Genomic DNA, 15,412 nt, shown 5'->3' on the forward strand with positions numbered 1-15,412 from the left:
CAACATTTATCAAGCAATGAAAATGCCCCAAGCACATCAAATACCAGCTCATTATACAGATTAATGAAAGAAACTGAGCTGTAATGTTCACAGGTATTAAATATTTAATTCCATTTCTGTTCTTTGAGTCTGAAGCAAACGGGAAATATCCCTCTCCTCCCCCAACCCAGCCCTGTTTGTTTCTGAGGAATGTTAATCAGCTTCCTAGTGCCAGCAGGCTACAATCACCAGCTACTAATTAGTTTTAGATAATGATATTGGTAATGAGGCTCTAGTTTCTCAGAGGCACCAGACTGAGCTTGACTCAGGTTTATTCAGTTATTTATTAAGAATGTTATTATGCAGTATGAACAATTAGAGCATGTTTAATGCCAAATATTTATCTTTCACTTAATAGTATCAACACACCATTTCAAAACAGGTTTTGCTGATAGAGCAGCTGATTTTAAATGAACTTTCCATTTAACAGTGACAGTATTTGTCTCCTTGTTACTCCAATTGTTTGATTACTCTCTTGGACATGTTTACTATTCAGGCAATTATCTAATTACCTGAGGTGAGAACATGTAATTCGGGGAGTTTTTAAATTAACTTCCTGTCACATTACCTCTCTAGGAGGTCTGCTCATGGTCTCATGTCAAGTGCTGCTATTTTTGCAAGGAGTAGAATTCTCTGCTAGGTGTTTCACAGACAGGATTTTAATTTGTTGGAGCTGCCAGCTGTGAGGGGTAGAGAAAACAGATCAGTGTCCACTTCATGTAGTGCTGTTGTCAGTTGTGAGGTTAATTTGTATGTTCCCATAAATTTGCCTTAAAATACTTTCTACCATTAAGGCAGAGAAATACCATTATCCAGGAGATAACAAATTCTGTGGAATGATTTCATACCTGGAGCTGTACTGGGGAGGGAGAAATGAGACATTTCAGCATCTACATGAGGATCTCAGTTTGGTACCATCTTTCTATCTGGTAAGTTTGCACTGGAGGATTGTGTTTAATGGGTAAAAACATGAAAAAAATGCCATGCTTGTTTCCTTGTAACATTGTGTATTGAAAGTAAGACTAGAGGAGGCAGAAATAGAAATGTAATGTGGTTCCTGGCATCCTGACTTTGCTTCTGCTAAACATTGCAGGCCTTATTTGACCTTTAATCCCTTAAAAGCACCAACCCACTGTCAGAAAATTATGGTGGAAGAATGTAGCATATTGAAACATTTTGAATTTTGTGCTTTTTGCCTTTTTAGTGCTGTCTTCTGCTTTTATATTTTCAGTATTTTAGAGTAAAAGCCTGAATTTTATTGATACTCCCAAAAGATCAAGTGTTTAAAGGCATAATTTTTGTCAAAGTCACATGTCTAAGTTGCAGTTCTGAAAATGCTTGCAAGTGCTTTTTGTTGGCATGTGGAGTCCATTTTTGGCTTGTTTTTGTAGCTGAAAGTTCCACAATATGATTAAAACATTCTCAATTTTGACAAATTGAGCACTAGAAACTAATGGATTTGTTATTCTTTTGAGTAAATACTTGGATAGTAGGTTTTAAGGCATATGTAATTGTATTTATGCCATCAAGAAAATGAGTGCTATTTCTATATTCCACTCAATAGACCATCTGTCTGAGATGAAGAATCCTTTGAGTTTTTGTTTTGGCTTCCAGTAAAATTTCCATCACCAATAACAAATGTAAGAATCATTCATGGGATGCTGTGTTGCTCTGTCAAATGTGATCCTTCTACTGGGTCCAAGAAACGTTGAATTATTTTCCTTGCAATAATGCAGCTTCTGCTGAATGTGGTAGAATAGTTTCCAGCTTGCTTCTTAATGCATTCTTTGGGAAAATGGAAGACATGGATTGGAGCTCCCTCATTCTGAGGAGAAATCAAGGTTGAGCTTTATATTTCATAGGTGGTTGCTAGGCTCTTCTATGAAAAATAGTAACTTTTTTTTCTTAGATTGCATTTTGCCTTTCTACTTCCAAATAAAAAAATACACTCTGAATGTTTCAACGTTATAATCAGCCCAGCTGAAACCTAGGGATATCAGGATATGTCATTTATAATGAAAATGTAGGTCACATGTGATTGAGGACCTAGGCTATCCTAGGTTTTAGGCTAGCTGTGTCCTCCTCTGCTCACCAGCTCTATGCCATGGGAAGTTTGGTTTAAAATATGCTTTCCTTGTATTATGATTGTAGAAAACATTTTTTTATTTAATGTAATTGAGGGACAAACCTATTCAAAGGTTGTATTTTATAAACTGAAATTGTCTACAGTAGGTAGAGTTTGAGGTTAATGGCATTAGAGTATGGTAATTTCTGAGTGACTGTGCACAGCTGTGAACATTGATAATTAGGAAGAAACCTTTGATAATCAGGAAGAATCAGGAGCAGATTTCTTTACATTTTTTTATTGAGCATGTTCTCCAAACTTACTGATCAAACATGGGCTGCATCCCAATTATGAGATACTGGAATCTGATGAGTAAGATCCCAAGATTGACAGAATAACCTTCTCCCTAATTTTACCAGGCACTGAAGTGAGACTGACAAGCCTGTAATTCCCAGGGTCTTCCTTCTCATCTTTCTTGAACTTTTGCCACTTTTCAGTCAGCTGGAAGCTCTGAGGGCTTTTCAAAAATAATGAGAGAGGTGCTGCAATAACATCAGCCAGCCCTTGCAGTACCCTGGGATGAATCCCATTGGGCCCCATCAGAGATGAGGGTGAAACAGCAGAGTTTGGTTGTACTCCCAATGGTCAGCTGACATTTCCTTTTCTTCCTGGAAGCACGTAATGCACATGGACATAGTCTCTATTTCTGCCACACCAATTTTCTGCTTCCTTTTCTCCTGGAAATATGAAATGATTGCAGCATACCAAGGTGCCAATAACTGTGAGCTAGCTCAGTGAAGAGCTGGTGGTTTATCATTTAGACATGCCATGTTGCTGTGTGTCACACAACATCACTCACAAGAGGATTATGGTGTGCTTAAATGACAAATGCATTACTCTGTGCCAAACTCCTCAAAGCTTTGATTTCTATATTTATTTGGAAACAAAACCCTAAAATTATGGTCATGGGTATTTCAAGTCCTCTGCTAGTTTCAATTTTCTTTAGCCTGTCTGGATGTGTGAGAAGTGCAGATCATTAACTTGTCAGGCAAAGGTAATATTGCTTTACATCCTTCTAATTATTTTAAGAAAAAAAAAATCTGTATATACATTTGTCCAGTGAACTTTTGAGAGTAAAATTATCTTTGACACCTGACAAGTATGACACAGCAGTGTAATAGCACATATTGCTACTTCGAGGAGTTCTGCTGACTTTTATCATAAAGAATCTATTTAAGTTGACTCTTAGAATTGCTTTGTTTTCCTGTTAGCTACCTAAAGGTATGAGAAATTATTTTTTTTTAGCTTTCTTGCCTTTGCTGTGGCCATGTTGACTGTCAGCAGTCACCTCCTTATTTCCCAGGTGCCTCAGCATAGTGTCCAGGAGTATCTGCTCCATGACCTTACAATATTTGGGTTCTGCTCTGCCATTGTACTAACTCATGGAAACTCTTTTGGTGTCCTCAGTTTCCCAGTCTTGAGGGAATGATTTCCTTTTGGTTTAATGATGTTTTTCTGTTGTGGAGAGAGGCTTTACAATAAAGAAAAGACTAGCACATAAAAGCTACTTTACCTTGGTCAGACCCAATACACTGATTTATTAGGGAATTTAGCCAATGGATTTAACAGAGCATTAGACACCAGTGAGACATCATGGTAGATATCTGCCTCAAGATATCTCACTTTTTATCTCAATATGGTTAAATGTCCCCCTCCTGCCCCCAAAATATTTTGATAAATAATTACAACAGAGTGATTTGAAGAGGTGAGGATGTGAAGGACAGTGGCTGAATGCCATTTCTGGCTTCTTTGTTGTTTGAAAAGACAAGAAAGTTGATGTCTGGCAGAAAGGTAAAGCTGAATGCTCTTTCAGTTGGAGATACTGTGTTTTGCTGGCCCTGGATTCCTGAAGTTGCTATCTACTTCCTGAAAACCTGTAAGATAATCCACTCCTAAAAAATGTATTTTTAATTTGTTATTTCCATCTTTTGGATAAAGGAGTAACTTTGCTTTTTACTAATTTTCTTTAATGTGGCTTTTTTTTGGCATGTAAGTACCTTTATTTTGTGGGAAACAAAGGGGAAAAAAGCCACTTTCTTATAGATATCTTAAGTAAATGTCAGATCTTTTTGTGTTTGTATATGAACATCTCAGGTGGCAGATATCATGTAACATGAGATATACTTTTTTGACAAAAGCAAAATAAGAGTGAATTAATTCAAATTAAGACTGAGTGAGAAGAACTCAGTGATTATCTGCGTTTTGGTTTTGTACCCTGAAGCTCCACTATATCTGAGTGACATGCTCACAGTTAAAGGCAGTTTTGTGCAACCTATTTAAAACCTTTTGAAATGTAGTTTGAGAGCAGTTGAAATGGAGATGGATGAAGTTCATTTCACAGTGCAGTCTAGAAGATGTATAAATACTCAAGCATAAACTCAAGTGTACAAGTAGTTATGCCCAAGTTTATGCCATGTCATAGCACATATCAGCATTGGTTTTATGGACTTGTGAAGGAAGCCAATATTTCAAGACATTAACTATTGTTCAACTCCATCCCAGGCTTGTAAGACAACTTAGAACACTCTCTTCTCCTTCTCCTCTCTGTAAATTTTATAGGTAGTATTCTCTTCCCTCAATCTTCGTACCCTAGGAGTTGCATATATTGGAATTAAGAGCTGCAAAAGAAACATTGCCTGTATTTTAAAAAACAAAAACTACGTCAAAAGCAAAACAAACCTGTCTTCACCTTTTCAATTGACAAAGAGGATAAATAAATTAGGAGTCTGGCTTCCTTACCTCCTTCCTGCAGAAGACAATTTTTGGTTTTCACAGTAAAGCACTATGCAAGTGTAATGCAAATCTAATTCAAAGTGTAGTGCAAATCAATGCTTTCTACACCTATTTTTAAGGGATTCCTGATGTTTCGAGACGTTTCCCTCTTTTATGCCAGAATAGTATGAAATGTTTTGGTCATTCTCCTGAAATTGGTTTGTCCAAGTCAGAATTTCAGCTTTTGATTTTGGGAATTATGTGTGTGACTATCACCAATATGTGTAGCATGCACAGAGCACTAGCACAAAATGTGAGAGGTCTAGATATAAACCTCTGTTCTTCTTGATTCAGAGCATTTTGTCCTGCATTACCTGGGGGCATGCAGGGCATGAACTTGAATATGGATCCCCTGTTTCAAACCATGCCACTGGACAGGCTTATCAAGCCAGAGCACAAGTTTATGTGAATGTATTCATATGTATGCTTCTCCTATGGTATAGTTCTGTGCAAAGCATGCAGCTTGGAATAACACTTTTGGTAAAGTTTCATTTAATCAAAAATACTCTGTTCATTCCTATGTGTATAAATAGCAAATAATTAGTTATACTCAGAATAACTCATTAAAATTCCACTTAAAGCCATTAATCTGGGAATTTAAAAGGTTGTTATCGAGCAATTAGTTTGCTGTCTGTTGAATATTGGACTTTTTTAAAATTGCATCTGAAAGGGGAAATTGGAAATGGAAGAAACTTGCAGACAAAGCAACAAAAATAAATAAAATTACTTGCTGTCTGGTGAAAGAACTTTCCATTAAAGCAGATATGGGTTTCCAAAAGCAGGCTTCCTTTCTGATAGCCTGTTCTTTCCTCTCCCTCCTTAACTCTGCAAAAAAGTTATATTTCTGTCACTTTTTCATTTCCATTGTGGCCACATCAGAGAACACCAAATTATTTCCTCAGTGATGAAATGGGAGGGAAAAAATTAATTGAAAGATAAAGTCCTTATTCAAACACTAATTACCAAGTTCCAGCGTTCTGTGCTGGAATGAAAGACAATGTCTTAAGCTCCCTGTTTCTCATTGTCACCAGGCAGGTGTCCCTGCCCATGGCAGAGGGGCTGGGACTAAATGGTCCAGCAGGTCCCTTCCAACCCTTAACATTCCATCATCACTATCCTGTAGAGCAGCATTTGTTCTGCAATGTCTGCAACAGTAAAGGCATCCCAAACTGTAGCTGCTTTCTGCTTTTATTGGCTTGATTTTGGGGTTTTTAAAAGTAAAATAACGAGCAGAAAACCAAATAATATTTTAATTGTACTTTGTAATTTAACCTTCTGAATTTAATAATTGACTTGTAGAAACCTTTTGAAACCTTTATGGTAGTCAAATGACTGGGAGAGTACAATGCCAGTGGAACAAACATTTTTAGAGACACATTCCACGTGTCACTTTACAGCATTCTGAATATGCTTGGGGATAATTTAAAAAAAACCAAACCAAATGCTTTAATTCAGGAACACAGTTTGGTGGTAATTTACACAGCAATAAGATGCTGTTAAACAAATGTTACAAAGTGGTTTAAGTATTGAATGAAGTAAGAAAGGAGATAGAAATAAGACTGCAATATACTGCTAGTGCTTTAATCTCACCTTCCTTTTTTAAGGATGAGTTTAATCCTTTACTGAATTTTTTCTCATTTGTCTCCTAATTTTGTTTATTAAAACATTTCAATTCTGCCTACTTAGCTTTGTCCTCTAGAGTTACATGTGAATGGGTCTGTAAAATGAAATATTTTCACTGGCATGTTCACAGACTAGCACAGTGATATATAAACATTTCTAAGAGCTTCAGTCTGAAGAAAATGCTGGAAGTCCTTGTTGTGAAATAAAGAGCATTCTACCTGACTCTTGGGCCAAATTCAACTAATAATTTGGGGGTTTATTCTTATAATTTGTCACGGAATCATTGAAGCATCAACTTCTTTCCCATATGTTTTGCTCTTATTTAATTGGTGCTGTGGTGCTCTTTAGCTGAAGCCCCCTCCCTGCTGCAGTGGGCAGCAGTTCCATCCCTGAGCAGTGGCTGGCTGGCCTCTGGCAGGCCTTGGCACTGGCTGCACCCTCTGAATTTATTCCAGTTATTTCCAACTTGTTGTCTTTAGTGTTTTAAAGTAGGGGGTGAGATGAACTGGTGAGTTAATTGGAGTGAACATTTTTTATTGTAAAGGAAGGAAAGTGCTGTAGCTGTGAAAGATGGAATCCTGTTAATGGTTTTTAACTCACACCTTGGCCACTGGGATCATACAGATGGGTGGGTAGTGCTCCCCTGCCTTTACCCTTCCTGAGGAGATAAGTTATGTTCTGGAGAGCCTGGCAGCAGAGAGGTGTGGGCTGTCCCATGAGGGAGGATGGTCCAGGAGCCACGAGGGACCAGGGCCAGGCAGGACAGTCCCTTGCTGTCGCCTGTGCAGTCCCTGGGCTCTCGGGCAGTGCTCCTGGGGCTGCCGCTCCCAAGTAATTTTGGGGCTGTTGGTGCACTCGAGACCCTGATGGAAGGTTTGTAAAGAATTGATATCAATGGTCAGCTGGCACTTGTATTTGTGCAGCAGTTTTTGTGCAGCTGGCCTCTGGCACAATTAGGAATAAATTAAAATGGTTTAAATTCTCCCTGAGATAAGAGAACTATTCCCACTTGCAGATTAATGGAATACATTTTTGCCATTTTCTTATACAACATAGTGTATATTCTCACTGGGGATAATGGCTGAGTTAATAGACTGACTATAAGGAATTAAATCTGTCAATATTCTTCAGTATTAATTGGTTTTGTTCTATTATGTGTGCAGAGCACTATGTTAATACAGTCAGAAGATAAAATTGTGCAGACTGTTAAGTCTTTGGAGCTTTTGGCCTTGGATTTTTTGAATCACAAAACTTTTGATTGCAGTACGAACTTTCTTCTAAAAAATTTAGGACATTTCAGTGGTAAAATACCATACAGAATATTTCAATTCCTTACCATGTAGATTTCTCAAAAGCTGGTAAGAATAGAGCAATTGACATTTAGACCTTTGGTTGCTTTCTCTATAATCTTCATGTCCAAATAAAGTTTTGGATCATGATTAGATGTTCAGCTTATGTTCTGCTCATGTGTTTTATCCTGTTGTACAAATGATTATTATATGTGGTTAGTCAGTTTGCTCTAAGAGGAGCTGGGTTTTAGGTTAGAAATAGCTGGTCTTTGACAGCCCAGCAGTTTGAGGGAAACCTAGGCTGCAACACGGCAAATATTAAAATACAGATGCCTCAAAAGATTAAGTACCTTCAGTAGTTATGTTAGCAATTTTTGTCTGCCTCATAGAGTTTGTTCCGTTCTCTAATTTTATCTTGTGTCTAATGAGAGTACATATTTTTGAGTAGTGAATAAGTATAGAACTTCTTGTTTAAAAACAAATATCTTCTGCATATTTAGAATGTTTTGCTGAAGAAGTCTTGTCCAAAAGTGAAATCTGCAACTTTTAAATGAAGATCTGAAATATTCTGAAGATGAATTATGACTATTTTAACTGCTTTTATGACATTTTTCACAGGAGCTGCTTCCCAGCCCCCTTTTAAATCAACTCTGCAGGGAACTGTTTCTATTGGAATGTTTTGCTTTGCTAGTCTAACAGGGATCTAAGTTCTAATGATGCTTTTAGATGCTGCTGCAATACATATATAAAAAACCCCAGCAACGTATATTTTAAAAAAGAAAAAAAAAAAGGAAACAAAGAGAATTCAACAAAAAAAAAGCTTAAAAAGCTGAACAAAGAAAAGTCATCACCACCAGCACAAAAAAAAAGGAAAAAGAAAAAAAAAAACCACCAAATGCCACAAACAAAAAAACCTACCCCTATGTCCCAAAACTTTGTGACACCCTTATGGTCTTCCTAGCATTCATTAAGCTGTGCTGTTAATAGTAAGGCTAATGCAGCAGATCAAGGCTGCTGCTGCTATTTGAGTGACTTTGCTTTTGGTTCAGCACAAGCAATCTGCAGGGAGTGTTCCTCTAATGGTATTTTCCAGAGAGCCTCAGAGACACTGACTTTGATTGGCAGTGCTGTAGGACAGGGCACTTCTGGACAATTTATGCCTCTTATAGCAGCCACTCAGTGTTGTTACTTAATGTGCAGTGTTCTCTCAGGGCTATAATTTACAGCAAATTGAATATATTCCCCAGTCCATTTAAAGACTGTTCCATTGTTAGGAGACTCATGTCCTCTTTTATATTCTGTTGTTATTTTTGTGATGGTTTTTGAGTTTTGCCTGGTGCCAGTGGCAGATTTATCTTGCTTCTTCTATATTTAATTACATTTCCAGTGGAATTCTTGCTGTAAAAAAGCAAGTCTGACTTGCATTCCCTCTGAAGATGTTTTGACATGTAAAACACAACGGATTTCTGCATAGTGCTATTCACAGTGTTTCAGGCCACATTCCTTGACACAGAGATAATAATTGGGAGAATGGGTGGATACTTTAAAAGTTCTCCTTCTTGTTTTTGTGGTGAGTAGTTATAGGATCCCTGTTCAGACTTACGTCTACATGAGGTTCTGTGAAAACCTGGAGCTCTGACCTCAGTGATTGCTTGACCCTCAAAGCTTCAGAGGTATGAGTAAGGATGCACAGATTGTACTTCCCAGAAATTCTTTTAGCAATAACATAAACCTGTCTTGACAGTTACAAAATAGTATTTAGTGACTGTTTTTCTCTGTGGGAAAAGAATCTTTGTACCCATTTTTCCTTTTTATATTGTCAGTGTATGCTCATAACTTCATGAAAATGGCTTCAGGGAGCCTCATTTGTTCTTTTCACCAACTTTGCAGTGCAGTTGATATAGTTCCTTCTTTTGGTTTGTCCCCAGGTGAAGCACTTTGCTAAGTGAAATTAAATTCCTGTCACCTTTTAAAATCAAATTCTTTCAGTCTGGTTACAACCCCCTTTCTTTATTTCTAACTTGCTGCCCTCTGTCCCATAGTTACTCTTTCAACTCTGTCAGCTTTCACTGACAAACTGGGTACCTACAAGCTCAGCCCAGGCTGATGAGGTTTGGTGCAGCCAACAGTGACCTTTCCTCCTTTTGCCCATTGCAGACTTTGGACCTGAGGGAGCCTTTTAATTCTTCTGCTCAAAGATATTTGAGGACCAGAAACATCCCTAAGCCTTTTTCATTCCTGCTTGGTCTGTTTAGTCAGGAGACTCTAGTCCTTGCTCTATTATTCTGCCTGTGATGTAAGTAATTCCTAATTTCTTGTTGCTCTGTTCCTCAGTTTGACTCACAGCTGATTTGTTAGGATGGCTGTTGATTCAGTCAGTCCTGGGCTCATTGTTTGGGTCATTGTTTAATCTGCTGTGACTTGTAGCTGTTGGGGTGCCATCAGCACCCTGTTTGTGGGATTTTTCCCGGTGTAGTTATGGTGACACATAACAGCCAGTTTAAATATGTCAAATTTGCATTTCAGCTGCTGCAGCCTTTGCAGCTCTTCATTGATTTAAAGGGATTTATGTTGCTTTAAAGCAATGAAAGAACTGCCCTTTGTTTTCAATATGTTATTATGATTCTCAAGCTGTACTTGCCATGCTGTAGCTGCTTAGGTAGCCACACAAAAATGACCAGGGCTGCACCTTAACTTGTGCTCCATGTTCAGTACTGAGCCCATGATCCCTTTTTGCTTTTCTGTAACTATTTTTTCTTTTAGAAGTGGGCCTGTTTTTTCACTTTCCAGGCTGCTTTCAATTATAGTGAGACAACAGCAGGCTTTTGACAAATGCTACCAAAAAGCAGATTATACTTCTATCCTTAGAATATTTCTTGAACTGTACTAGATATTAAAGTTGGTATATTTTCCACTGAAGTCTCCTACCAAAATTAAAGTGTAGTACAAAGACAGTAAATGCCTCTTCATGCAGCTCTAGCTGAAGGACTGAGGTATAAATGGATGGGAAAAAGGTGACAATTTGCTTTCAAAGTATTCAGTAATCAAGAATTGCTTTTCTCCCCTCTACTGAGAAAAATTCAACTTGGAGTGTACCTAGTGCATCAGAGCATGCCTTCCTATTTTTATCCAAGTTCTCTTCCATCTTTCCCATCAAAATGTTCTGAAATTTATGATCATTCTTAATTATTATAGCCACTGTTTCTATCTCTGAAAGATCTTTCTATATTTCACACTTCTAATCATATTTGTGGTTTAACCAGCTCCATCTACAATGAATTATTTAGAAGACCTATTTGTTATAGGCAAATAAAGATTTCAGAGCTCTGTTTTTACTCTGTCTCCTGTATTTTACAGTATTGCTTGGTTATGACATGTCCTCCCACAGCTGGTTGCCCATTTAGGAATTCCTAATATTACACAAAGTGCACATCTTGATTGGACAGGAGGTTCTGCCTCTGTAGATGAGCACCTCATCTGTTGTGTCTTTGACAGGCTGGTCCTTTTTGGCTACAGAACCTAATTTTAGGGAGAGAAATCCTGCTCTTAGATAGTGCCAATGATCATCTGCTAGGCTTGCTTTACTCCTACGAGTGAAGCTCTTAAGGACACTTTGAATTAAAATAATTTTACTATTTACTGATGGAAAGAGTGATTTAGTCTGAATAATGAACATCATTCACACTCTTATGCTACAGTACCTGGTACTATACATAATTATTGTTATAAAAACTATACATAATTATTGTTAGAAAAAGAGAATTTACTGTTATTAAAAGATAATTGAATTGAATAAAGAGATTGCCAGTACACTAAGCCCTAACTAAACTCTGTGAACAGAAAGCTAAGCACTGGAAAGGTGCCTTCCTTAAACTAAAGTGTCTTTGCTTAAATTGTCTAAGAATTTAGAAAAATACTCAACATTAATTACTTCAGAATCTTTTTATATATGCAATCTACTGCAGAATGCTAGAGATATGAATGTTATCTTTTCTTTATTAATGCTTATGTGATTTGGAAGCCAGGGAATATATTGGGAAAGTACTTGAAGATGTGCTTTGGAATATTGTAAAGATGAATGCCCCAATGGAAGAATATTTCTGCCATACCCTGCAAAGTGGTTATTATGAAAGCTTGGGGTAGAATACTACCATTTTTTCTTGCAGAGGCAATATTATATGCAAGATAGAGGTAATGAGCAGCTGAATAAGAGCTCCTGATTGTGGATTTCAAGATGCCTAGGTACAAAACCTTGTCTAGGTATAGTTGGTATGGATTTACTTTGCAACTGAGATCAGAAGTGAACATTTTTTCAGGATGACAGAAATTCATACAATCACCACGTGGTTATTTGCCTATTTTGTTTTCTATCAGTGCCTGTTGTCAATGGAGCCCTTTATTGACAGGGCCAGGGAAACTCTCCAGCACCAACCAGATTTCTGTGAGACTCTGATTTCAGTATGAGTTTGCAGAGGTGAGACCTGGTATGGTAAGAGCCATTAGCTGCAGGCATGTGATGGGAAGCAAAAGCCCTGTTTTGCCCCAATCCTTTCAAGATGTGTGGAATCCAACATGAAGCAACATGAGAAACTGTGCAAATGGAGCCAGAGTACTGGGAAGTTTTCCTCCCAGTCTGCTCAGGGAATAATGAGTGAGGGTCAGTTGGAGCTGCTGGGAGCACCTGAGAAGGTGGGGGAGAGCAGCATCATGAGTGGCTGATCTCCCTTCCTGTGTGTGCAAGAAAGTGGGGAAAAGGCTGCTGGTGACATGGAGCACATCTCCCTTTGCTTCAACACACCTCCCACAGAGGAAAGTTTCTGTGACTCTGTGAAATGTGACTCCTTGGGCTTTTCCCTCAATCCGGAAGGGTGTATATCCAAAGAGATGGATTGGGGAACAGGCTTTTTCACATACAAGGGATTTTTTTCCATCTTGCTTTAAAAAAAAAAAAGAGAAAAAAAAATCAGTTTGTCAGCCTTTACTCAGCTTGTTCCCAGTTCAGCTCCGTTTGACAGAGCAGCTTCCATCAGTATCTTTCTTTACCTCCTAAATGCCATTAGGAAGTTGGATAGAATATTACCAAAGACAGCTTAATTATCAATTACAACAAATACCTGTGCAAATGTAGCATCAGAAGCATGTGGGGGTTTTTTTGGGTTTTTGTTTGTTTGTTTGGGGTTTTTTTTGTTTGGTTTTGATTTTTTTGTTGTTGTTGGGGGGTTTTTTGTTTGGTTTTTTAATTATTATTTTTTGCAAAATCTCCCTGTTAAAGAGTTTAACAGTGAACTCTAAGGCAGATAATTTGTTCTGGTGAACCACTGATTAAGAATTTTGTCTCTTTGACCAAATGAATCAAGATGTGGCACAGCTTTCATCTCTGTAGAAATCCTATATTACTTTTAATTCTTGCACACCTTTGCCTTCCCAGTGACGTGTATAATACAAGACAGACATCTCTTTCTGAATATTCATAACACAGATGTGGTATGGCTTAATGTGAGTTACAGCCCCCAAGAGGATGTAGACTCTATTTCCACTGGATGTCACTCTTAGCTTGGGTCTGTGGGAGCTGAACACCAAGGGGTTGTCTGCATCAACCTGAAACCTGTTGGTTTGTTTGGGTTTTTTAAAGATGTTTATTTAACCTCATGGGTCTAAGTGTATTTTTTAAGGAGAGAAAGTGCTAAAGATGGTAATGATGAGTTAGTTTTTATTTGTGTGACTCTAGCATATTTCTGAAGGGGTGATGAGTTTGTGAAACTTAACAGCGTAGAGATGCACTTGGATAAAATTCTCAGGTATTAAGAGAAAGTATTCATGAGTCTATTTCAAATAATTCCCCTGTGCTTGGGAGACCTGATACTCCACAATTAATTTCCTTTTTTATAACATTTGGTATCTAACCTTTCCTTATTTAGTTTCTTTTCTTGCAGCTATGGGGTATTTTTGTGGGGAGGGTTTGTGGGTTTTGGGGTTTAAATTTTTGTTGTTGTTGTTGTTTTGGGGTTTTTTTGGGGGGTGGGGGGTGGATTGGGTTTTTTAGTTTGTGTTTGGTTTTTGTTGTTGCTATTTGTTTGGGGTTTTTTTGTTTGCAATTGTAGCTTTTCTACAGCCAAATACAGAAGTGGCTGGCATGGAGTGGACAAGACTGCATTCCTTTCCATCACTTTCTTATGTAAATTCAGTACACAAGAGAGACTTGACCCTAGTAAATACCCTCTCAAAAGTCATTTTGGGTTATGCCAATGAGCTAAACTGCTTATTAATTGATTTTCTGTAATGCTCCAACAGAAGCAGCAATTTAAAATATCTCACACACAGGTTTTGGTTGTCTGTGTTTCATTAAGTTGTCACAGGATGCTCCTCATTCTGGGGTGTTTTATTTTGCACTTCTCTTCAGGGTTGCACAGAACAGCACCAAACTGCCCCTCTGTAATTACATTTCAGTGACACAGCTCAGAAATTTGGCTCTTTAGTTTGACACCCAGAATGTCAGAATATATTGGTCACAAACAATTGGAAATTAATGTTCCTCTAAGATGAGTCGTGAAGTTCAGGTCTTTGATACTTAAATGTCCCATGACTTTGATTCAAAGTCAGAGCGGGGGGGATCAAATTTATATGGATGTAGGACCCTCCCTCTCCTCCCTGTATCCATGTCACAGAAACACTTATGTGGGCTGGAAGGAAAGCCCTGTGGATGAATTTGGAAGTTCTGATTTGTTCCCACAGAGCTGATGCAAGCCTAAAGAAAGAGGTTAAGTGTCCCAACCTGTTTTACCTTAGTTTTTCAAAATGCCAAATCAGTGTGTTTTTATTCCAGCCTCATCTGTGAGTTACTGAGCACACAAAAGCAGGCCTAAATTATTGCAGCTTGCCCTTGGTAGCCTTTCCTTGGTCTTTCAGGCACTGACAAGGCTGATTTCTTTTCAGTGTCTGCTAAAGGAGAGATGACTGTTCATGCAGGGTCATCACATACAGCTTCTTTGTTACTCCTATTCAGACTTTGTTCCTATTAGAAAAAATATACTTTTAATATTTATATTCTGGTTTTCTTTGACATTTCCATTGAAAATGTTGACAATAATTATCATTAACGTATTTGATAGTATTATCTTAGTATTTAAGAACCAAAATTATACTTCATACCTTACAGTCTGATTCATTTTTGGGAGACTGTAGGTAATTATTGCAGCAGTTTTTTCCAGCCTGGTCTTCTGCTAAAAGGAGTTTTCCAGTTTAGAGGTAAAAGTACAAGGTACTTTAAAAAAAAATTAATTTCCTTTCTTGTATCTATTATTTTTCAAAGAAAGCTACATCATAAAAAGCAGACCATTTACATTCTTTTAACTCCCCAACTTCTGCTAAATTTTAAAGTACAAAATAAAATGTTTGTCTTGAAATAATTCTATTCTTCACAGTTTAAGACTTGAGAGTTATGCTTAGGCCATGCATTTGGGTCACTCACCACAAATGAGAACCTAACACAGTCTGGTCAAGCAGGCATTTACAGGTGAGAAGAGACGCTTTGAATATTTAGGCTTTCATGTACATGTGGGAAAAC

General features: G+C 37.7%; 1 long non-coding RNA gene across 24 annotated transcripts in view; it reads left to right on the forward strand.

Annotated features, from left to right (window-relative positions):
- The first annotated feature begins 592 nt into the window (after positions 1 to 592).
- The window catches only part of LOC135303561 (uncharacterized), a 30,983-nt gene continuing 16,163 nt past the window's right edge, over positions 593 to 15,412 (forward strand). For all 24 annotated transcript variants that reach the window (XR_010365032.1, XR_010365033.1, XR_010365031.1 and 21 more), the window contains exon 1: positions 593 to 968. This is a non-coding gene — a long non-coding RNA (uncharacterized LOC135303561). The remainder of the gene's footprint in view (positions 969 to 15,412) is intronic.

The sequence above is a fragment of the Passer domesticus genome, chromosome 6 (assembly GCF_036417665.1).
Source record: "Passer domesticus isolate bPasDom1 chromosome 6, bPasDom1.hap1, whole genome shotgun sequence".
Taxonomy (NCBI): Eukaryota; Metazoa; Chordata; class Aves; order Passeriformes; family Passeridae; genus Passer; species Passer domesticus.